The sequence below is a fragment of the Alexandromys fortis genome, unplaced genomic scaffold, assembly GCF_014885135.2.
Source record: "Alexandromys fortis isolate MF-2015 unplaced genomic scaffold, M_Fortis_MF-2015_v1.1 scaffold_160, whole genome shotgun sequence".
NCBI classification, from domain to species: Eukaryota; Metazoa; Chordata; class Mammalia; order Rodentia; family Cricetidae; genus Alexandromys; species Alexandromys fortis.
The window spans coordinates 124,657-149,678 of record NW_026068035.1 but is presented as its reverse complement, the minus strand read 5'-3'; the positions used below and the strand labels follow the sequence as shown (position 1 = coordinate 149,678).

At 40.9% G+C, this 25,022-nt stretch overlaps 1 protein-coding gene across 1 annotated transcript in view; it reads right to left on the bottom strand.

Annotated features, from left to right (window-relative positions):
• Znf407 (zinc finger protein 407) overlaps positions 1-25,022 on the bottom strand; it is a 209,998-nt gene that overhangs the window by 74,175 nt on the left and 110,801 nt on the right. The window lies entirely within an intron of this gene.

Genomic DNA, 25,022 nt, shown 5'->3' with positions numbered 1-25,022 from the left:
AGATTGCTCACCAGAAGCAAGAAGGCACAAGGGACAGGCTGGGTCTTATCAGGAGCCTCAAGAAAATAACTGCTATCATGACTTCCATGTCTGGTGGAAGTGTCTTTCAGGATTGAAAAGGAAATAGAAATACTCTAGAAAAAGGGCCTGCTGTCAGATTCAATCCGATCCCCGGTTTAAAGGGAGACAGGAAGAAGCAAGCAGAAACAAGGCTCCAGAGCAAGGCTGTGTCACTGAGGAAAGAGGGACAGGAAGGGCAGAACATGGCTGCCACCATCTCCTTCCTCATAAGGCTGGGCGACCATTGATCTACAGGCAACATCCAGTGCTCATCTAGCTGAGTTCACAAGGACAAGTGTTCTCAACAGAAGTTCTAGGCAGCAAGTCTAGCTAGGGTTGGTTCTGCTTTCTGGAAGAACCTTCTTCACAACTATGTTGTCCCCACACTGATGGCAAACCAATACAGGGAACTCTTGTATTGGCAGTCCTCTAAGGGCTTCTCACTAGATTCAGAAGAGAACACTCTGCCTCCTCCCACCTCCTTCTCTGTCCCATATCCTTTCTATCCTCGGGGAAGCCTGGTTTGCTTGGCTTTGCCAGTGATCACTGCCCTTTTCACTCAAACCCTCCACTCCAGTTTGCCAGCAGCCCTTGGACAGCCAGACCCACTCTTTCTTGGTGGTCCATGGGTAGGTAGTTGGAAAGGCTCTCTTGACACATTTTCACACATCTGGACTTTGTCACACAGATGTTTGCTCACGAAATAATTTTCTTAGTTTTTTGGGAGACAAGATATGTATGTCTATTACTTTGTTCATGGTGATCGTTTCAAGGGTTTCTTATACTCAGGTCAAAACAAACTAGTGTATACTTTAAATAGATGTTCTTAAGAACCTGTTTCCTTCCATCGTACTCTTAGAACCTTGTATGAGTAATGGAGTTTGGATGCTCGGCCCCCTCCCTTTCAGGCGAGCTGTTGTATTTCTCCTCCTACTGGACAGCCAACCATGAGGTGTAACTGATTGGAGTCTAGCTCATTACCGGTGTTCTGAAGATAGAATTTTTCAGAATCCAGGCCAGTGGCTACTCAATGAGTATGTGACTGGGTCAGTCCTGAGCAAAGATTCCTGCTTCTAAGGTCCAGGGCACCAGTGCCCTGGCAGCTAAGATCAGGAAAGAGAAACAGCCTGCATACTGAGAACTGTGGTGTGACCTACGAAAAGTTCACGTGTGGCTCGATTTGCTACCAAGCTACCTAGTTCTTTATTTTTAATGAGTTAGTAGCAGCTCTGCAATGGCCAGATACTTTCTTCTCTCTGGCCTCCCAGGCCTCTCACTAAAATGTTAGTTTCTTTATATGTGGAAGAAGTCATTTTTGAATAGTCAAAGCAGGAAAAGCCCTTCTCAGTATGCTGTGACAGTCTAGATAGCTAGAGACGTTTGCACAATTCCTTAGGATGGGAACATTAACTGTACCTCAATGAGCTGAGCCTGGATCACTATTAGCTATGGACTCCTGAACTGTCTCAACGCCTTCTTCCCCTGTTAACTAGCACGAGACATTTCCAACATTATTATGTTTTGGTTCCTTCCTTCCTATCAATGTAGAGTTGCCCTGCTCTCAATTATACATTATATTTCTATCCCTAACTAGAAAGTAAAAAGGATACTTAAGTTTCTTCATTTCTTTCTTCTACACCACCCTCTCCTTCTTTTGTAGTACTGGGAATTGAAGTTTTGCCTCTGGGTCTCTTTTTACTTTTGATTTTGAGATAAGGTCTCACCAAGTGGCCTAGGCTGACCGTGACCTTGCTCACGGCTTGTCTTGCTTGTCTTTCTCATCCTTCTGCCTCAGCATGCTGAGCAGTTAGGATCATGGACTTGTGTTGCTAAGGCTGGCAGGAGCATTAACTTCTGATTTTAGGAAGGACACTTAGCTTTGAAAATGAGAAACTATAAAGAAAATCATGAATCACAGGTAACAGTTTAGATTAAAACTTCATATAAAGGTGGTCAATACTAAAGAAACAGATCCACATATTATTCAACAAATAATAGAGGAAATGGGAAAAAAGAAAGCTATACATTGAAAGAGTGGGACATCTTAAAGATTTCCTGGAAGTTAAAAACGTAAAGGAAACTGGTGATGAAGAAGAAATATCCAGACAATGATGCAGTCAGTCAATCAGTAGGAAAACACGATGACATCAGAAGCGTGGCCTATGGTGGCTTACTGCAGGTCTGCCCATTTCCAAAAGCTCCATATATGGAGAAGCTCACTCAAATGAACTCAGGGGCCAAGCTGACTAGGGACTGAGTAATTCAGAATCTAGGGGCAGAGAGGGCAGAGGGGGGAGCCTGGCCCATCACATTGGCCTTACTTATTCCTGCCTATTGCCTTGTGAGAATCCCAACTGTTTACAAATGACTGGGGCCAGTGAGTATTTCCTGCTGGGCTCTATTCAAATGTCCATAGCATTAAAAAGAATAAAATCTGGGTAAGTTTGGATGCTTCGAGCCACCTGGGAATCCTAGTTGCTATGTGTTCTTAACAAAGAGGTGACAGGGGCTCTTGGGCACTGAGCTGCTACTGGAGGCAGGAGGGAAGATTATTACTCCTTTATTTTTCATTGCAGCCCTTAATATGTGCCATTCCAGACCCAAGAATGGGAGGGGCTGCATGTGAGAATATTAAAATTGGTATTGTGCTAGCAAATTTCAGTATAGACAATCAATTCAGGCTCAGCAAAAGCAGTGGTAAAAGGTCAAAACAAAATCATTAAAGAAGTTTCTAAAGCTTCTAGAAGCCTCATTAAAACCATATCCTGCTAAAACTATGAAAGCCCTGGAGAGTCAGGTGAGAGAGCAGGAAGTCCACACTCAGAGTATTCCCATTAGCAAAAAAATGGGAGAGTGCCCTGGGTTCTGAGAGCTGATTCCAAAGCTTCTTAATACACAGAAAAGAGAAAGAATTAAGCACTCCAAGACACTCTCATGGAAATAGAGCCAATGCTGCCATGATGTTTTATATAGGGTCCAAAGCAAACAGGATCTCTATAACTGTGAGTGAAGGGTTACACAACCTCACAAAGGGTCTCAAAACCTGCTTCTTTCCTGTTGAGCACACAGCACCAAAACGGCATTTCCTTCTGAGGTGGTGCTGATCACACCCCAGTGAGAAATCTGAGTGAAGCTTACGGTTTTAAGGGGCTCTAATCTCTAAATAAACAGCAGAAAACAATGAAAATCATTGCCACTATTCACTGAGTTCCACCTTCTTGGCTATTTTAAACAATGTGAACACTAGAGAAGAAACATACAGACGAGTCAGTGGAATCACTGTTGACTTGTTCTATGCAGCCACGTAAAGAGATTTCTGTAATTTAGGGAGAGGGGGTTGGAATAAATGCTGTGCATTTATGTGGTCCTCAGTCTCAAGTACTGCTGGGGTACCACAACATCCTGAAGCTGTACATCTATGAGGTCATTAACCACGAGTACTACTTGGGTACCACAGCATCCTGAAGATGACTCTGGGCATCTTTTCCTAAGCTGCTATTTTGTGGAGTATCTATGTAGCTGTGATTAGTGTTTCTTGTCCAGCTTGCACTGTAAAACTATTTCATTTTTTTTTTTTTTTTGCTCAGATGGCCTTCAACTGTTCTTGGGATAAAAATATTAGCCATAACCATGGGCAGTTCAGTCTTTCTCTTTTTTGGGATATGGAGTAAAAATATTCTAATTTCTGAGGGAGAATTCAAGAATATGGGCTAAGCCAAAGATGTCAAGTATGCCTCTCCTTCCTGAATAGGGCTCTGCATCCAAGTGTGTGGCTTGTGTCAGCCCTGTTTCAGGCTACACTAACAGATGTCCAAGAACAGTCACGTGATGTTTTCCCTGAGATGGGTAAAAACACAGCTATCGATAGCTGAGGTCACGATCTCTTATAAAACATAATGCTACTCAAGTATTCAGGTTTTGTTTTTATATACTAAGTTTACAATATCTGTCTGTATATATGTGTGTCTGTTAACACGTATATGTACTCTGCAGTATTGGGAATCAACTCCAGGGCCTTGTACTTGTTACACTACCAGGTATTATGTTAGTCTTCTTAACCTGGGAATCCACAGGTGCTGGGCAGGAGCTTTGCTTTCCTCAGAGTCTTGGAGAAAACACATAAGTAAGTGAAGAGGTTGGCAGGACCGGGTGGAAATTCACACATTTTGGTAGGACCTATCACACTGAAGTCAGCAAGCTCGTTTTTAATGTTTATTTAATATTCCTCAAAAGTTAGTCAAAGAGAGGGTAAGATGTTCCCTTCAACCTGCTGGTGTCAGGAGTGGTTGCAGAGGCATTGGCTCCTCCCTGATAAAGATGCTTTTGCTCATGATGGTGCCTGCGCTGCCACAGCGTCCATACCCTCTCTAAGTTTCTGATCACACACGTGCCGAGGAGAGAGGCACTGACAGAGACACCATAAACGGCTCTCCTGCACGGCTGCTGATCTTCTGCTGTCGGTCACCTAACGCTAGTTGCAGAGTTGCTCCACTTCTTTCCCATCACAACAGCCAGCCAGACTCCGGGTACTGCTCTCTGCTTTCTTCTCCTCTGCTCCTGCTCAGTGATCTGCATACGGAGATAAAGCGCTCACAGGAAACACCTTAACAAATCCATCACTTCTTCTTAATTTCTGACTTGAATCTTGATTCTGATCTAACTGCTGTCTCCGTGCTCCTCAGCTCTCTGTCCTCTCGTGTGCTTGTCCTGTGCTGACCCACACTAGCAATTTATACGTGTTTATCCAAGCTTTAAGTCCCTGATATTCTGGAAACATGTCTTCTCCTTTCCAAACATGAGTTTGAAATTTCTTAGGTTTGATAATATATGGGTGTAATGAGGGTGGGTTAAATAAAAAAAAAAAACTAACTAATTTTTGTAGGATATATAATTTGGAGAAATACGCAAAAATATTTCCAAGTAACATGAGCAAGTGGTCATTGTTGGGATTGCAGTGCTTCCCGTCTAACAAGTGACAAGGACAATGACAATGCTGACAGAGTTGTGTGCAACAGTGTCATCTCCAGACACGAGATTCTGTCCAAGTGGATAGTCTGCTCAAGGCTGGTAATCTGGACGTATTTTACAAATAAGCCATGTAATCTGAATAATGAAGACACATGTACGTGAATTTAATAATGAATGGCAAGTTACAAAAACCACCTGCAAAGTATGGTTTTCTTGTTAAATGAAAATTAAATAAAAACCCTAAACCAACCACTGGCAAGAGTCCCATTGAAGAAAATTAGTGGACAAAGGCTTATGAAAAGAATCGTCTCCTTGGTAAAGCCACAGAAGCTGAAGGAAGCAGCAGCCACAAAAGAATGCTGCATTCTTCAAGAAAATAATACTTTCTTTAAAAGTAATCGGCAATTCACACTTCTGACAGGGCTCTCTCTGCTGCTGCCCAGGAGCCAAGTCTGCTGGGTTCTGTCCTCAGCCCTGGACTTAATTATTTTACCTCTCAGGCACGCTCTCTCTGACCCTCAGGTTTGTGGCTGTGAATTTACAGCATGTTTCTGTTTTTTTTTTTTTTTTTTTCTTAAGAAAATAAAGAGAAGTTGAAAGGTCCTAAGCGCTGAGAAAGAAAGGAGAGGAAGGAGAAACAAAAGACACAGGGGTAGAGCTCACTGGGAGGGAGGGAGTGTCTGATCAGGTTCCTCCACAGGGGCGCTGCCTACCTCATCTGTACAGGTGTCTTTTCTTCATGGTGGAGCCAGGATGACCTGGTGGTGACCCAGTCCCAGACATGGGGCTTGCTGGATCACAAGGTGCACTCTGCCAGAGACTGGAGGAGGCTGCCACTCCTTACTCTACTGGGTGGCACTGCATGTGCACCTGGCTGACTGCCGCGCTGAGCGTCCATTCCCTTCATGGCTGACGCCATTTCACCCCGCACACTCCACTACAAACTGTATATGCTCTGTTAACCCAGCTCTGCAACAAACGATATTCTGAAATCCCCACAGAAGCTGCAGTTCAGAAAAACAGCTCAGCTGAAGTGGCCATGAAAAACGGAAGGACCTTGGACCTTTCTTGACAGTAATTTTAATTTTGCCAGGTCATATAGAACCAATAATGATTTCAGCTAAAATTAGGCAACAGGGCTCACTGACAAGGGAGGCGTGAGAGCAGAAACTACACAGAAGAGCGCCTTGTCTCAGAGCCAGGGAGCTACTCTTGTCCTCTCCGAGATTACAAAATGACAGGGACAGAGAGCCAGCACCAGCTTTCTCCAGGGTGACCTGCTTCACGTCAGATGATCAGATGAACACAGGACAGCCAGCCTTCCCTCTGAGGAGCAAAACAAAAGCTTTTTGTTTTTTAATTAAGAAAAAAAAAGAAACCAAAACACAATTCATTTGAGAGCTGTAATGGTATATTAACTAAAGTCTCTTACTTCCTATGTTTAAACATTTTTTTAAATTCAAGAAGAATTCATAAAAAACATACTTTAAAACTGCAGATCTCAAAGGCAATACAGATGACGTTTTCAAGGACAAAGGTTATGAACTGTACGTCACATCATTATTTCCTAGGACATTTTGCTCTTCCTGTCATTTTCATGTTTTGACTGTTTTTTATCTGTCACACTTATCCTGAGTTTCTCAAATTTAACTCTGAATTTAAGTAAATCACTGACATCATGGTGTACTTTCAAATTCAATCCAAAAAAAAAAAAAAGAAAACAAAAGCATAAAAATTGTTACAACACAAGCAAGGTTTTTCAGTTACAATTTAAAAACATGTTTCATATATATATATATGTATATATATATATATATATATATGTTAATAAGCAAATGAAGCAATTCAAAATGAGATTAAAATATTTTTCCTCCGGTGTCCTGAAAGGTTTTACAACTCACAAACGACAACTGTTAAGGTAGTGAATTTGATTACTAAGTAACAAATCAAGTATGCACAGTGCTTGCTCCAAAGGACTTGCTTTGCTTACTCTGAGAGTAGAGCAGAGAATAAATTCCATAGTTATTAGATTCATGTAGCTTTCCTGACTGTAACACTAACTCTCACATTAAGAAATCTGAAAAACCTACGCAGTCATCTTGCTGTTCACAAAGCTCGGGTCTCTCCACTAGGGTAAATGTTTGGGGCAGTTCTTCCTCCTGTTTCCATTTTAGCATAAAACCCCTTTCTTACACATGAAATGTATGCTTTTCTGTTGTATACACCTAGACACTGAAGCTTAAGTATAGGATTTAATGAATCAAATAAAGTCATCTTCCCACAATAGTCACGACCTTAGTAATAGCTAATTTGGAGGTGAGGATGTGAGAGATGCTAGAGCCTGGCTGTGGCAGCTCCGTCGAACTGAGAAATGACATGGGGTGTTAAGATGCTAGAGCCTGGGGCTGGAGAGATGGCTCAGTGGTTAAGAGCATTGCCTGCTCTTCCAAAGGTCCTGAGTTCAATTCCCAGCAACCACATGGTGGCTCACAACCATCTGTAATGAGGTCTGGTGCCCTCTTCTGGCCTGCAGACATACACACAGACAGAATATTGTATACATAATAAATAAATAAATATTAAAAAAAAAGATGCTAGAGCCTGGCTGTGGCAGCTCCGTGGAACTGAGAAATGACATGGGGTGTTAAGGATGCTAGAGCCTGGCTGTGGCAGCTCTGTGGAACTGAGAAATGACATGGGGTGTTAAGGATGCTAGAGCCTGGCTGTGGCAGCTCCGTCGAACTGAGAAATGACATGGGGTGTTAAGGAATCCCGTCAGTTGTTGGCCACTGGTTTTAGTGTACAGTGAAGCAGACAGCCTGGAGGTCACGGAGCTGTGAAATCCAGGGTCCTGCTCTGAAGTGAAAATAATAGTGAGATTCAGCATCCTGAAGGTCCCAGGGAAAGACTGTTTCAAATCACTACCTGCTTAGTATGAGACCTTGCTGGATTAAGAATGGAGAAAAGAGAAAGTTCAATAACAAACTACATCTGACAGACACTAAGGAAGAAAAATTAGACAATATGTAAATAAATCAACAATAACATTTTATACTGTGAAGAGTTTAAATATTGTGGTCCAGAAATTTCTGGAGTCTTCTAGTTGTTTTCAAATATAGAATTTTATATATCAAAATGGTATTGGAGGAAAGAACAGTTTTCCAAGAAACACAGACTTTTTTTTTTTTTTTCAAGAAACAAAAACTCAGCACAGGCTACTTGGCTAAACAAAACTGGAAAATGGGAGGCAGACAAGATAGTTTCAAAACAGCTGATCTGACAATCTATTCTGCTGCTGGTCAAGGAGAGAGGGAGGGAAATAGGAAAAAGGGACGAAGGGAAGGAGAGAGGGAGGGGAGAGGGGGAGAAAGAAAGAGGGAGAGGGAGGCCGAGAGAGAGGGTGAGAGGGAAGGACAGGGAGAGAAAAAAATGAATAAACACATGCTTTCAATATTAGAATTTTCATTAAATTTCAAATATAGGTTAAATGTTTTAATTTAATCCATACAAACTGAAGAATCTTAAAGGCAAAGAAACTTCTATGTACTTTGGGTATAAAAATAAGTAATAAATAGTCTTATTTTGCTAGTAAATTGCTGGATGCTTCCTTTTCAAACTAAGTAATGTAAATTATATATATATATGAAATTATATATTATATATATATGAAAGCAACGACACGGCAGGCGCCATGCTGCTCACATTGAGGGGAACCAGGGACTGCATTCTTGTTGAGTGAAATACAGGTGGAGAGCAATTAAACAAAATTTAATCCTAATCTGCAACTAGAGAAAGAACTCAAGATTCTACGCAGCAAGATACTTTTCCCCTTGCATAGTTTTGAACACCGGTGCGGCACTCAAACTGTTTCTTTCAAACTCCTTTAAAACAAAACGTAGGCATCGCCTTCTTCACTAATTATATACTCAGCTGTTCCAGAAACAAACTCCTTATGGCTCCTCACTGCAGCGATCACTGGCTCGGACATCTCTGCAGACCAATAGCAAACAGTTAAGTGAAGAAGAGGCCAATGTGACGAGGGCTGTTTGCAAAGCAAGGGGGTTTAGTTTCCACGTGCTATTCTTGGGTTTTACATAAAAACATGACACACAAGTCTTGTCTAGGTAGGTACACTTTCAGAGCTTCTTGAATCAAGCTAAGTATCTGTTATTATTAAAGGCTAGCATATCGGCAGTTTATAATACTATTGGGTGTGTACCCTGCAATTTTACAGATTCCATTGCTGGTGGCCATACATTTTTGATAGCAAAACTACACTGGTTATAGCACCATAAAAATCAATAAATATTAACCTTCTCTGACACTTTGCACATGGATGCTTTATCAACTGCTGTCAGGTAATAGAACAACCAGTGATGAACTACATTTCTCAGCTTAGGAATCCAGAACAAATTAGAAATCAATGTAGATTAACAGGCTTTTTAATAACAAATTCATCTACAAAGCTTATTTGCTATAAAAAGAAACAGAGGCTAGGCAGCTTTATAATGAGTGGGTGCCCATGTACTCAAAACCAAACACGACGCAGAGCTGCAGGCTTCACATATGTAACTGTATGGATGCTAAGCGTCTGCTTTTGAGCTCTAGTAACATGCTGGTATCAGGCCGGCTTCCCATCTTTCTACATCCTTCTGGATGAGGAACACGGCCGCCAGTATCACTCTGTGATTTCTATCTGAAGGGGAAATTGTTGAGTAGGACGGTGTCACTTGTCTCTAGAATTTCCCCAATCACTGCAATGACGATGATGATGATGAAGAGGATGATGCTGATGAAGAAGAAGAATTTAACTACAGTCCCATGCTGCCCCCAGGGCCCAGTGCTGGAACACTGCTGGTTTGTGCCTTAAATTTTGTTCTCAGAAAGAGAACGGCTATTAAGTATGGAACTTTAAGAATCCTCATATTAACAGCTGGATTCTAGTTATTTCATATTGAAAATAATTTTGCTTTCCCCAAGCCTGGATTTGTACTTCAAATGGCTCAATCAACTGATGAGATCAACAAACAGGCATAAGAACATGAATCTGGATCCTTAGCACCCACATAAAAATTGTTTGTGGCAGTATGAGCCTGTGATCCCAGTATTTGGGAGGTAGAGGCAGGAGGCCTCAGAGGGCTTGCTTGCCTACCAGTCTAGCCAAGTCATTGAGCTCAGTGAAAGACCTTGTCTCAAAAACTGAGTTGGACAGACTGGAAAGACAGTTGACACTACTCTCTGGCCTCCAGGCATGCTTGCCCACTCACATGCACAAATACAGTAAACTAACAAAGTGTGTCCAGTTTGGTAACTTGAATAGGAAAGTGTAACTCTGTTTCTGACAGATCTCGGCATCTTCACTGTACACACTGTGGAAGGACAAACTACCCTACGGTGTAGTTCTCTTTGGGGATTCTGTGCTAGTTCAGCTACTCAGACAAACGAATACCTACTCAGGAATGACAGGAAGTGTTCCACAGGTACAGCAACAGCTGTGAAAGGCCTACCCTGTGCACTAAAACATTATACCAGCCTAAGAAAAATCAGAGTCTTGGAAAAATAGTATACTAGTAATTTCTCAGATTACATACTTTGAAATATCTATATGAATCCACTTTTTTCAATAACTGGTTACATTTGGTTTTCAAAGTAATGGCTTTCAGAGTAGACTGAAGAAATATCTAAAACTAATCCAGAGCTTGCAATAGGACCTAATAACACATACTTGATGTTAGGGGAAAGAAATCTCACTGGAACAATTCCAAATACAGTGTAACTATCTGGTACTAACTGAGACTAACTGAAGAGAGGATTTCTTTGTGGATTGGAGGTTACCATATACATACAGGTGGACTGTGAGTGACAGCCACGCTGATGACCAGAATTCTAGTAAAAGGAATTTCAGGCACATGGCAGGGTAGACGTGAACAAGTATGAGTGCGAGCCAGCCACCCTGAAGAGCAGAGTCCTAGTGAAACGAGCCAGCTGTCTGAGAGCAGAAACTACTTCAGGACAAACATAGCTGACTTTACAGCATACTGCTTCAGCTAACCCTTGCTTCAGATTAGACAATTAAAAACAGCTATCCTTTAAGAAGAACAAAGCCAGGAGCGTCCTGTCTTTCAAAGTCAAGCTGGCTGCTTGTGAGCTCTGCTCTAGCTCGAGCTGGCACAGTTTTCTAGCCATTCTCCCATTCATTGTCACTAAAATTTTACTGAAAAGATTTTTGGAAAAAGTAAAAGAAAACCTTGCTAGACCACCCCATGTTACAGAAAGTGTCTACAGACAGATGCAGTGACCTCAACTCTGGTCACAAATACTACATGAGGTTTGGGGCCACATTTTGCATGAGCTATGGCACCTTGTAGGCACTGTTTTCATATACTCTTTAGACTTACTACACTGTCTAATCGCCCAACTTTAGACTCCAGGCAAGAAAGCAAACTCAGAGCTTGTGCTTTAAGAATGCAGCCCCTGAAGAGCAGACGTCCCCCACGCTCCGCTCGCAGTTGGGCCCACTGCTACAGAAAGGTGGTGAGGGCCAGACAGCACGGTGACAAGCATGCTTCCGGGACTCCAGACACCCGCAGTGGACAAGCAAACCATAGGGAGCGAATGGCAGGCTTTGTGACTGCTCCAAAGGAAAGCCTCGAGTCAGACACTAAGTGAGGAGGGCAGTTAGCTCCATGAAGTCAGAGCTCCCACTCCCCCAGCCAGCTCAAGGGCACAGAGGCAGCTCTGTTCTCTTCACTTCCTTCTCTGTGGTCAGCTCCCTAAGATAACCCTGAGCTGAAAGAGGTGAGACAGCATCAGTGTGCCGGAAGACACTGAGTGGGTTTCACATAGCAGGCTCCTGTACTCCAGTTAAAGAAAGAACAATGACAGAAGGCTGAGTGGGACTGCCATATAGGCACAGAGCTAGAAGAGGGTGGAAGGGTCCCAGTGCCTGGATGCACCCTTCACTTGGGAGCTCTACAGGGCACACACCAGGACAAACACTTAGATTCCAGAGTTTGTTTTTTTGCCCCAGTGTTTTTAAGAAAACAGAAGCCTAAGAAAGTTAGTATCTTCACAAGGCCCAGCACCTGTGAGCAGTTCGTCTGTTAGCAACCCTGCTGGTTTCCCACTGAAGTCTTCCTCTAGCTCACCAAGGCTCTTCTCTCACAGCGCAGTAAGGGCCTTACTGAGGTCCAGACATGTTCAGGTCCTAGCTTGACAGGTTCTTTCACACCCTAGCCCATGCAAAACCCCTTTCATAAAGCAGGCATCCTGAGTCTTCTCTCTCGTGTTACAACGAACTCCAAAAGAGCCATGATCACATGATCTGCCCACATGTCTAGCCTTGCATGGAACAACTGAAACCATGCATCTATTCCTCTCGTCGGAATCTCAGGCAAACATCCACTGAAAGGCAGTGGAGACTGCGACAGAGATCACATGCATTAGACCGACTGTCATGTCACAACTGTCGAGGTTTTCTTATCCACATCACAACCACAGAAGTGAAAGCTCGCAGCAGTGGGGAAAGCTTGCCAAGGTCACACACCAAGGAAACATCAGTGTTAGCCTCAAATTACAATGCTTTTCATCACGTGTTTTTTGGAATGCCATGTGCAATCTGTATCCAAGCAGAGAGAGAAGCCTGATTTGTACTCGGTAAACTTTAGAGTGGCTTAAATGGCCTTTGTTGCTTACAAAAAGCAACAAAATGTAGAAAACACAGAAAAACTTGCATTCTTAGGGTTATTGCTTTTTCTGAGAAGCACAAACAGTAAAGAAACAAACAAATCAATAAACCTAGAGACATACACAACAAAGCATTTAAAATATTTTAGAAGTTCTTAAGTAAATTATACATTAGTCATGAAAAGTCATTATGATAGTTATTTGACCAAAAGAAAACAATAAAGAAGCTATTTACCATCTATATGTACATATTTATGCTCAAACACATTTATATACAGATTTTTTGCATTTTAAGACATGTATGATCATAGCAATCAATGATGTGGGAGTGTCATATATCAATCTGTTGATTTCACTGGTTAAGTAATAAACCAACTGCTTGGCCTCATAGCTTAGAACATGGGGGGAGGAGAAAACAGAATAGGTTGCTGGGCGGAAGGGGAAGTGAGGTCTGAGTCTGCTCTGCTCCCGGAGAGACCGGACAGCTCTGCTTTCTGGCTCAGCTCTCCCAGGATGGACAGAGGCTAGAATCTTCCCGGTAAGCGCACCTTGGGGTGCTTACACGCATTATTAGAAATGGGCTAGTCCAGGTGCGAGAATTAGCCTGTAAGGGCTAGAGTTCATGGGCCAAGCAGTTCTTAAATGAATACAGTTTGTGTGTTGTTATTTCGGGCATAAGCTAGCCAAGTGGCCGGGGTGTTGGGGACGCAGCCCCGCCGCTCTTATTTCAACAAATCAAAATATTCTTCAGATTGCTTTTGCATACAGCTGCATGCTTTGCATGCAGCAATCCATCTGGACCTAGCTCTTTTTACCTGCTGTGGATCTGCCCACTGCATACATAGCTTTATTAACACAAGCCCTCCTGATGGGTATGCACGTACTCCCTGGGCCTGCTGAAAGGACTTAGAGAGTCGTGCATGCATTCCGAGAGATTGATGCACACAGGAGAGACCGCTGAGTCAAGTGGCACCCAAATTTCAAATATGATCAGCACCATGTATGCACCCACCAAAGTTGCAAGCTGTAAGTATGTAAAGAGCAAGTAAGAAAAAGAACCCCAGATTTCATCTATTACATGAAAGACCAGCATTATAAATTCCTATTCAGACATGGCCTCGCACAAGGATCAAAGGGAGGTGTCAGGAATATCACCCTTCTGTGGAGATGCTCACTCTTCTAATCCCTTGTTTCTCATGTTTTCTGCATTCCAGAGGTTACCTGTCACTGTGAAGTTGTCTCCATAACATGGAACTATGGGAGAACTTCAAATAAAAATGAAATACATGAAGATTTAACAATGTCCATTGTATTAATTACTTAAAGTCTGCTTTATTTTTGTCCTCTACACAAAGTGTCTATAATTTAGATCCAAAAACACAACTAACTCTTCAAGTGGTTACATGTTGGTAAGGGTACTACTAATGATACTAGAACATCATTCTGTTCTACTTACTTATTCTTTGTTTCTAGGAAAATAGCAATGCCCACCAATATTATATTGCAGTTTAATAAGAAATTGGAACATTCTGTCCGGCAGTGAAACCCATTAACAGGAAGTAAACAACTCAGAATAGCTTTAAGACGTTCCTAAAAGAAGGAAGATTCTCTAGGCCTTTTGACCAACAATGACCAACAATATATAAGCAGTGAAGACGGCTTGGTCACTCTCTGACTACCAGCTGCCTGAGAGCAGCAGAGACTAACTGAACTGCCTGCAACAGGTTTTCAGCTCGTGAATTGTGACCTACTTTGTGGTCGAAGGACAATTTCACAGGGCTGCCTGAGACCATTGGAAACACAGATTTTACATTATGATTCATAACAGTAGCGAAACTGAAGTTATAAAGTAGTAACAAAAGTCAATGTCATGACTGGGGGTCACCACAACATACAGAACTGTATTTTAGGGTCAGGGCGTTAGGAAGGCTGGGAACAACTAGCCTAGAAAGAGCAGTGAAGCTGCACTGGCTGCGAGAGGTAGCTTCAGGTTTCCAGCCTCTGTGAGCTGTCCCCTGCTGGGATGAGGCTTGTGCTTGAATCCCTTCTGCTCACCCACATTCCTGTAAGAAACCACAGTAAAATTCCCTGGATGTTGGTAGAGTCTGGATTGTGTTCTGGTGTGGGCTCCCTATCTGAGGTGAGTATCGCCAGGAAAAGGCAAAACACACCACAAAGATGGATTTTGTCATATTACAATGAGAATATCTCAATATATTTTCTTTCAGCTTTGGAAGAAAAATCAACACTAAGGGAAGAGTAATAGGAAAGCTGAGACAATGTTTTAGGTTTGGTGTTGAGATGAACAAACCTTTATATAAACAACTAAACCAACATGAGATCAAAATGTACATGTAGAGCACAAGCCCCTTCAGCATAGAAACAGCGGCTTTTCTGCATGTACGCTGAGCCCTGCAACAGGTTTACCCTGTAACTCCAACCCCATCTCTGTTCTCCAATGATTATTTTCTCTTCCTGAGCTTTCTATCCTAGTCAAGGACAAAGGCGAGTGGTCTGTCTTTGGTAGGGGGACTGCCCCTTGTCCCTGTTAGCTTGGTGCAAACACGGTCGAGTTCCTCTGTGAACTGATCATTTCGCAGAGGTCGTTCAGACCATAACTTTAGACCCCGGTCACTAACCTGATGGTCCTTCTTAGGAAATGGGACCCAGTGGGAACGTCTGCTCCCTCTGCTTAGTCTATGGGTCATCATTCTCCTTCTCTTGTACTTAATTCCTATAAGTGGCAATTATTTAAGATACAGTTAGAGAGGGGCTGGAGAGATGGCTCAGAGGTTAAGAGCATTGCCTGCTCTTCCAAAGGTCCTGAGTTCAATTCCCAGCAACCACATGGTGGCTTACAACCATCTGTAATGAGGTCTGGTATCCTCTTCTGACCTGCATACACACAGACAGAATGTTGTATACATAATAAATAAATAAATAAATAAATATTTAAAAAAAAGATACAGTTAGAGAAGGTACAATCTACATTCATCCAATAAAACCTAAAAAGCAAAGAAAAATTCAGCATGGTTACTAACGATAAATGGGCCAGCATTTCACATGTGAAAGGGACCAGGAAGTGGTACCTGAGTAAATGGGGGAAAAATAAGATGCAGGTTTAAAAAAAATGGGCATTATTAAAAGGGCACACTATGTGTCAAAGAGACAGAGCATTTTAATTACAAAAGGTTAATATCATAGCCAGAGTTGAGACATAGGTGGAAAGATCACTCTAATAAATAGTACCTGAAAATCCACTCAAAGGTACTCTATATGGATCATCCAAAGTTTAGATTTTTAACTAGCACATGATTAACAAAAAAGATCAGAACGCCATCACCACACCCTCACACACTCACACACACCCTCACACACCGTCACACACACCCTCATACCCGCCCACACCCTCACACACACCCTCACACACCGTCACACACCGTCACACACCGTCACACACTCTCACACACACGTCACACACACCCTCACACACCGTCACACACCGTCACACACTCTCACACACACGTCACACACACACACACACACACACACACACACGCTCACACTTTTTACAGAGCAGCCTATTTGACTTAAGAGCCCTACCTATGCGAGCCCTGCCAGGAAAGCCACACCAGCTGCATGGATGTGACATTATGAGGAAAGCAGAGAACTCGGAGTTAAGTAGCCCATTGGCAAGCTGGTAGCAAATTGTCTGAGGCAGACAAAAACAACACTATTAATTCAAAGAACAACATATCCATGATGCACACTGGCCAAAGCCCTTGGCGTTAGTAGTAAGCAGGTAACGATAGTGTTCCACATGTTACACCACACACCGTTAGTAGAGACACTCCTGCTTCCCATGGTGAAGAGTTCAAGACAGGTAAATCACTGTGATTGACTCAAATGCAGTTGAGTAATACAGAGAATCTGGCCTTTGATTTCACCAATTACCTCCCAGTAGTTACAACAAAAAAGAGGGTATAAAAAGAAATTTAACATATGATTAAATATTGTACATATGCGGAGTTTCACATCTAAGACTAAATTTGCTGCATTAGGTCCTCTTTTAGCACTCACAGTTATGGCAAATCTAAACCCTACAATAAATTCCTACCCCTTATCACCAATGTGGTCCTCCTGTGAGAGAATTAGGACTGACAGAGCACTTCCGGTCAAGCATCACATGGAATGCTGCCAATTACCTTTTACAAAGCAATAGCATCACTGAGGTGACAGTGACACTGAAGGATGGCTTCAGACTGTACTACTCGTCTTGAAAATCTGGGTCAGCCTTGACTACTGAATGAAGAGCAGTTGTAGCCCTGGGTGCTCTGGAGATGGACTGAGACTCTAGAGAACAGCACAATGTGGAGCGAATGTCGAGCACTTGCGTCACTCGGGTGTCGGTCACCGCCCGAGAACAACAGGCAGTTCACAGTTGCAGGAAGCTTTTCCTTATGCTACTTCCACACAGAATTGTTTTACTGTGCCTCTGAGAAACATATCAGGCTTTGTCCTTACACATCTTATAAGCAATTGCACACCTATTTGTGTAGCTGTTCAATTACTGTCTATTATCTGCCAGGCAAGGGGCATCCTCCCTCGCTCACTCCGACACCTGGTGTGGTATGGAAGGGGACGCTGCAGATAGGTCTCATGTGAATGTTTTGTACACGCACCGAGTCACATTAATATGCACAAATGTATTAGATCAACACCACAGCTGAAACAAAGTATCAGTAAAAATTAATTTCCAGCCACTGCAGAATTTTTGCAACTTGTTTGGCAAAGGAAAAAGTAGAAACTAAATTCATGAACATAAATGTTTTCAAAGCCCTGCTTACAAATGAAGTTTAAAAATTAATTTTATTTTTCTCTACAGACAGGGCAGTAAGGTTTTAGACTAATAATTTGGTCATAATAGAGATGTTTAAGTTATTATATTTTTGAAGCTGTAGTGTTACCAAAATGACAGGTCCCTTTACGTTCCCATTCACAGGGAAAACCTGAGTGACAAGAAGCTGCCGCAGGAGCAGTATGGCTTCAGTTCTTAGAAGACAGATGCAGTGGGGTGCTGGTAATGGCCCTGAGTACAGAGAAGAGGAGGATAACTAAACATAAATACTCAGATAAAATGCCTGCATAAATTATCATGCTACATTTTAGATCTACTTCACGCATAAAACATTCAATTTTACCTGTAGTATGATGATAAATACGGTTTCCTACAGTGAGTGAAAATGACTTTGCATATCACTGTAATAGAGGAATCTGTTGACATCTTAATGCCTAGAAGATGAACACACCCAACTTGGTCTTTCCTCAAATAACAAAACACACAGTCCTAGATCTGAAATGCTTTTGTCAAGGTAGGAAACATATTACAAATTTGATGTCTTCAAACTGAACATAAAGCATAAAACGTATTTTATATTGAGAAATTGAGGTGAAAATATAGCAAGTACTAAAAAAAATTATACACAAAACAAAATCACTTTGTGGACTTCCTTCTAGCTCATGGCCAAAGACTCATAATGTAAAAGCATTTATCACAAACACATCTATTTATTTTTTTCATTACATACTAGGGGGTAAAGACCAGAAATATGGATGAAGATTACACAGCAAGAAAACATTAACACAAAACAGAATCCTAAACTGTTACTAGGTGATTTCAAAGAACTATCCTGCTTTATTTTATCCCTCTTGTTTATTATTATTATCCCTCTTGTTTTCATTTTATCGTAGCTACATGATCTGGGTTTTCAACTTGTACTCTGTACACACCTGCTCTTGACCCTGGTGTCTCCTCTGCTTATTCAAGGTTCCCATTGTGTCATCTTCCTCTTCTGATGCTGAGCTCTTACAAGATGAAAGTCCGCTGCTACCTCCCTTCATACATGTGATGCTGTTCAAATTATGTGAGCACTCAGTTGTATAAGTTAGAGCTACATTACAAGTCCTCAAGTAAAAAGGACCTCCAGCAACAACACTTATATTTTGAAATAATTTAATAATAAATATGCACAACAAGTATAACATTTGTTACCTATTTTATTTGATCTTTGACTTAGATGTGAAGCTTGCTCTGTCTAAATAGCCAGAGAATCTAAACATAAGCCAAATACAACAAAATGTCATAGATTAGTATTGACTGAATGCTAAATAAAAATTGTCAAATATTCAGTAAATATTTGTTACATATAAGATGCTAGAATATGGTTCACTTAACTACTGGATGAGCAGAAACAGTTTGGGGTCCCATTAAACAACAGAACATCAAATGAAACTAAATATCATTAAAGAGAACACAAGCACATCAAGAGAACGATGTCTCCATGTTAAGATGCAAACACATTTATAGCAGATTATTTATTACCAACTCATGTTTCTTACGAGAATAAGAAGGAGAAAAGTATTAGAATAACAGTGGTTAGAACATGAACATGTAGGCTGTGTTAACAGACAAGGCCATCTACATTATAGAACATGGATCTTTGTCAATCAAGAGGAGCACCTACTGGCATAATTGAAAATAACATAGAATACAAAGTAATTTTTAATTATATGCTTTATCTGTAAAATAGAGAACTTAATAGAAATCTATGTTCTACTTTAAATAGTTTACAAATATTAACTCATTTAATCATTTCAAGACACATGTTATTAAGAAAGACTGATAGCAACTTGAGCCCAAGTAGCAAAATAATCTATAACATCATTTAAGAGACGGATTTTGTTTAGGGCAAAAAAAATCGTAATGTGTTCCAGGCCAACATCTGGAAGGAAAATAGCACAGCAATGCACTCTAAGAGACTGAAGCCAGGCAGGGAATGCACAGCAGATGCTAGAGCTGTGCCCAACAAGCATTCTCTTCCAAAGAGGAAAAGTTCACTTTTATATTCTATGCACTAACTGAACTAATCTATGCTACTTGCAAAGGAATCTTGCCTTTGCCTTTACAAACAGGAAGTCACTTATGCTAGGTTTTTATTTTAAGCATGCACTAAAATTATGAGTCTTTAGAAGAAAGAATGACTCCCTGCCAATCACACTGACATGCTACTCAACAAATGGCACTAATAGCTGTGACAAGAGTGAGCATGTCTGAGCAGAGCTTTTTAGGAGACTCTAGACCAGCCATCAAGAACGCTGCTGGATTGAGTTAGGCCTACGCTATAGTCTGCTGCAGTGAAAGCTATTAGGTGATTCAAATGCCTACTTTACAATGATGGATTTTCTTCTATTAAAAGAATGTACTTAAGTGTTTTTAATCTTCCTTAGAAAAATGAAAAACAATAAAAAAGTAGAAGAGTATTTCAAGAAGTTCAAATCTCCTTTTTTCACAATAAATTAATTTTGAAATTTTATCAAATGACTTAAAATACAAATGTTCATTAACATATGCCATATAATACCTTTTGGGTCTATTTAATTTTAGAGGATCATGGCAATTTGTGTAATTTTTGTTCTTATTCTTCCTCATTTTCACACTGTCCTTCCCAAGTATGCTTTCTAACTGATCTCAAATGCCACAAGTCATGGAGAGTAAAGAAAAGCTGGTTTCACCACGTGTAATCGGATAACTGGTGGTATGATGCATATTTACTGCGTCTCTTGAGGGAAGGCAATTCAGCCACATGCCATGACACAGATGAATATTGAAGACACTGTGTGAAATGAAAGACCCAGTCACAAAAGATGTCAGAGTGATCCCACCTGTATGTGAGGTTGAACAACCTCCTGACCGTATCATTTCTTCCAACGTTTGATTTCATATCAGATTTCCTTCATCTCAGTAAGTACAGACAGACAGACAGAAATAGTTAGAATATATTCAGACAGAGTACTGAGACAGAGACAGCTAACACATTGCTTACATATGCAGCAGTCTAGGACACATACATAAATCAGTGATATCAATGAATTGCCTAACAGCACAGTTCTCAGAAGGCATCTCCTGGTAAATGACACATGGCTATAATGTGAATACAAAATGAATTGGGTGAGTATATATTTACAATTTCAAAGTCCACCAGAGAAGAGTATCAGAAGGGAAAAGACCAATTTTTTTTTTTATTCAAGAACATAATTAAGGAATACTAGGTTCACTGTATACTGCGTTCTCAATGCAAATACAAAGACTTCATTTTATTTTTTCCTAAGATTTTTGTGAATTGCATTGAAAGTTCCCCTCCTTAAGAAAGTCATTCAAGAAAAGGGAGAGGCAGTGACGAACCAGACAACCTCTTGACAGGTTTAAATTAGATCTCAGAACAATGAGGAGGTGAAGGATGTAAAGCTGAAAGGAACACATATACTAAAATGCCCCATTTTGAGAATAAAATTTAAAACCCATATATACTTACTTTTAGAAATTGCTATGCTAATATAAAGAAAATGGCCCAAAGAAATACTGCTAACTTATTCTGAACAGAAATACAAAGACAATTAACGGGGGAAGGTTAGTGCTTTCAACCAGAAGAAACCACTTTGCAGAAAAAAGAACACTATCTATATTTCATGTTATACAAAACATGGCTCAAAGTGAATCAGAGGATTGAATGCAGAGTGAAGTCGTTTAAGAGGCAACAGATTGATTCTGGGGGCAGTTTCCGTCCATGGTCTTGACCCTACTGTTTTGAGTCTGTGGAGCACCATGGTGCAGATGGCATAAGAGCTGCCTACCTCACGGCAGCTGAGAAACAGACTGTGACACAGGAAAAGGCCAGAAGATGCCCGAAGTGATGGAATTTGCCCCATTATCTCCTAACCGCCATTCTCTATGCAGTCGTGGGTGGATACGCCCACTGATAACAGCACACCTGAGTGGAGTCAGCGTGGGGAACAAACCGTTACTACCTAAGTCTGTGAGGGTATTTCACGTTCAGCCGTGACCATTGTCTTCAGTCACAACTGAATTAAAAGCACGAGACACACTCTAAAATAATGACTTTATAGTATCTCATTTTGGGTTTGGTATTTTCTCAATGAGTCATGATGCTGAGTGTATTTCAGTATTCTTCCTGGGCACTGGTTAATACTCTAAAAAAACAGCTCTTCAGAGTTTCCCAATTTTAATGAGGACATTTGTTCTGCTATTGCTAAATGCAAGAATGCTTTACAAACTCTAGATAAAGGCTCCTTAAGAGAGAGATGTATATTATTTTCAGCCTTTTTATAGGATTTCCTTTAATTTTTAATAATGTCCTTTGAAGTACAAAGTTTTTTTTTAAAAAAATAAAGTCCAGCTTATCTTTTCTTTTTAAATTTCTTTTATGCTTTGTGTTTGAAGTGTTATATACACAAAAGCCATGGCTTAATCCAAAGTCACAGAGACCTAACTCGAGTACAATCCCAGGGAAGCAATGGATAGCATGTTCACAATAGTCGAGTGTGTCTGATGAGAATGTCGAGGAACAGAAGCACACAAGGCAATGCACAGAACTGGGATACAAAGGCCATCTGCAAGCCAAAGGAGACAGCATGCTTAAAAAAGAAACCAACTTTTGGGCCTGGGCAGGGAACACCCAAGATGAGCCCAGAGCAAAACCTGATGCCAGAAAACACTGCACATATATAAAACACTGCACAGATAGATATAAAACACTGCACAGATATAAAACAGTGCACAGATAGATATAAAACACTGCACAGATAGATATAAAACACTGCACAGATATAAAACACTGCATAGATATAAAACACTACACAGATATAAAACAAACACTGCATAGATATAAAACACTGCACAGATATAAAACACCGCACAGATATAAAACACTGCATAGACATAAAACACTGCACAGATATAAAACACTGCACAGATATAAAACAAACACTGCATAGATATAAAACACTGCACAGATATAAAACACTGCACAGATATAAAACACTGCATAGATATGCACTTGTTAAAGAAGGAAGAGGGGTCTGCAGGACCCTGTCTCATTCTGCTGGTCAAGTTACCATTTCTAGCTTTATCTGTACCCTTTACAGCCTCAACAAGATCTTTTCTAAANACTCACACCACCTCTGGGTTAGCTTTTCTTTTTGGTTAAAACCTTTTCTTGAGGGGTCTGCAGGACCCTGTCTCATTCTGCTGGTCAAGTTACCATTTCTAGCTTTATCTGTACCCTTTACAGCCTCAACAAGATCTTTTCTAAACTTTAAGCTAACCCAAAATAAAGGAAGTTCTACACAATGATTGTCCCTATCTATGTAAGAATCAAAGTCAAAGAGAATGAGACGTGCTCATGGGCCAGAAAAAACGAAGAGAGGACAGTCATAACAAACGCTGGCCCACAGGACGAAGTCTGAGTGCAGAAACTAGTGAACTATGAACAAAGAATATAGCACAGGAGTGGTATTGCACTGATGCTAATTTTGCTGGGTTTTGTTATTTGTCTATGATAATATCACGGTGAAATTTAGAGATGTTTAATGAATTCTATTATTCTGTACTTTTGTGTGAATTTGAAATCATAAAACTTAAAAGTTGTGCAATGGTACTTTTATTCATAGCAAATAAAAATGAAATTGTGAAAAATAATAGTTACATTTTAAATAAATTTCAAAGATAATTACACAATATATCTAAATTTATTTGATTATTAGAAAATTCTGTGGTGCTTTCCTTCATTAAATAGGTTCAATTACAGCAACAATTCTGTTACGCACAGCTAATGATAGGACTTGTCAACACCTACAATAGCTCTCATATACAACCACTTTTAATTGGGACTCAAAATATGTGATGGTGTAAAAATTTTTAAATAAAATTATATTGAATACAGTCAATCAAAGGTCTATAAAAAGCAAAAGCTGTATCAATGACCTGATCAGATCATACTGCCCCCACTCTAACCTTCCACAGCCAACTTCCCCTAAAAATTCTGATGAATGAGTTTGTTTGTCCTTGGGGATAACGGCAATCTATCTGCCTTTTCTTTTAAACATTTCCTGAACTTTCGGACTCCAGTTTCTAGATGCTGTGCGCACTGGCACTGACTGGGCTGTAGTTTTCCTGTGAGGAGACCGGCACGACAAAGGAAGGAAGGTCACGGTGCTCTCAATTACACAGGCCTTGAAGGAAATGAGGGTTCAGCCTTTTCTGGGTTAAAAAAAATGTAACCATCATTTAAAAATGTTTAAGACCCTGCAGTCAGCAATGAGTCTTTGAGACTCAGATCTACTCCAATAGCTGGACATGTTTCTCTGGCTTTCAGGGGCCACCTGTCAGTCGTCCTAGGAGGAGGAGCTAATGATAGACAACAGACTGAAGAGGCTTATTTGTGTACTCGGCACTCACTGTGCCTCTGGGAAGGGAAATGCAGACTGGTCTAGGACTTCACTGAAGTCCTGCATCTACAGAGTCAGGCCCAACACTAGCTCATCGGAATCCATCTTTCTGCTTTCTTCTGTAAGATAGATGGAGGGGCAATAGAGAAACCACTGTGCAAATATCCACCACCGTGGATTTAAAGTTATTCTGCAATTTTACTTTCTAATACAAATATTCAGATAATCTGAAACTATCCCCACTTTAAAGTCTTCTGTGATAAACAATTTGACTGTTTTTTTTTTTTTTTTTCAAAATTCCTTTATATGCAGGATTTGACTGTTTGTTGGCACATTCAAGAAAGTGGTCATGGATTTGATTTAGCCAAACTTTGGGTTACGGATCCTTAGGCAACTTAACTACTGGAAGATCCATTTGTTGGAAGTGGTGATCATGAGATTTGCTTCTGAAGACTGAAAGGCCTGGTGGGGAGCCTGGCGCTATTGTTCCTGTGCCCCGCAGTCCTTTGTGACAGTGAGAACAGCACAGCCACTGCCACTGGGATTCCTGGGCTCAGACTTCAGTCAGCAGACCCCACCCCCAGCACTGGAAAGGACATGAGGGTGTGCCAGACACACAGCAGAGAATGCTTCCCTGACTCTGCTCCCCAGTGCTGAACACATAAAGAGGTTTTCATACATAGTTCTGGTACATCAAAGAGAACATATTTATTCTCAACCATAGGAAGCATTCCAGTATGTAGGGCCGTATCAAGGCAAGGTTTTGAATAAAGAAGACTATTACTGAATAGGAGAAGTGGTAGTGAGTCCACAAGTCGGCTTAGCTGATCAGTAAATCAAATCCTCAGGACAGACGCCCAGGAACTGGGTTTTGCTGGAATGCCAGTTATAGCACTAAAGAAAGCAGCTGATGAAAACAGCCCTTTCTGCTATTGCTCACTGTTGACTACAAAGAATGGGGTACAGTTTGTCTTATCCTAGGAACTTGGTCAGACATGAGAGTC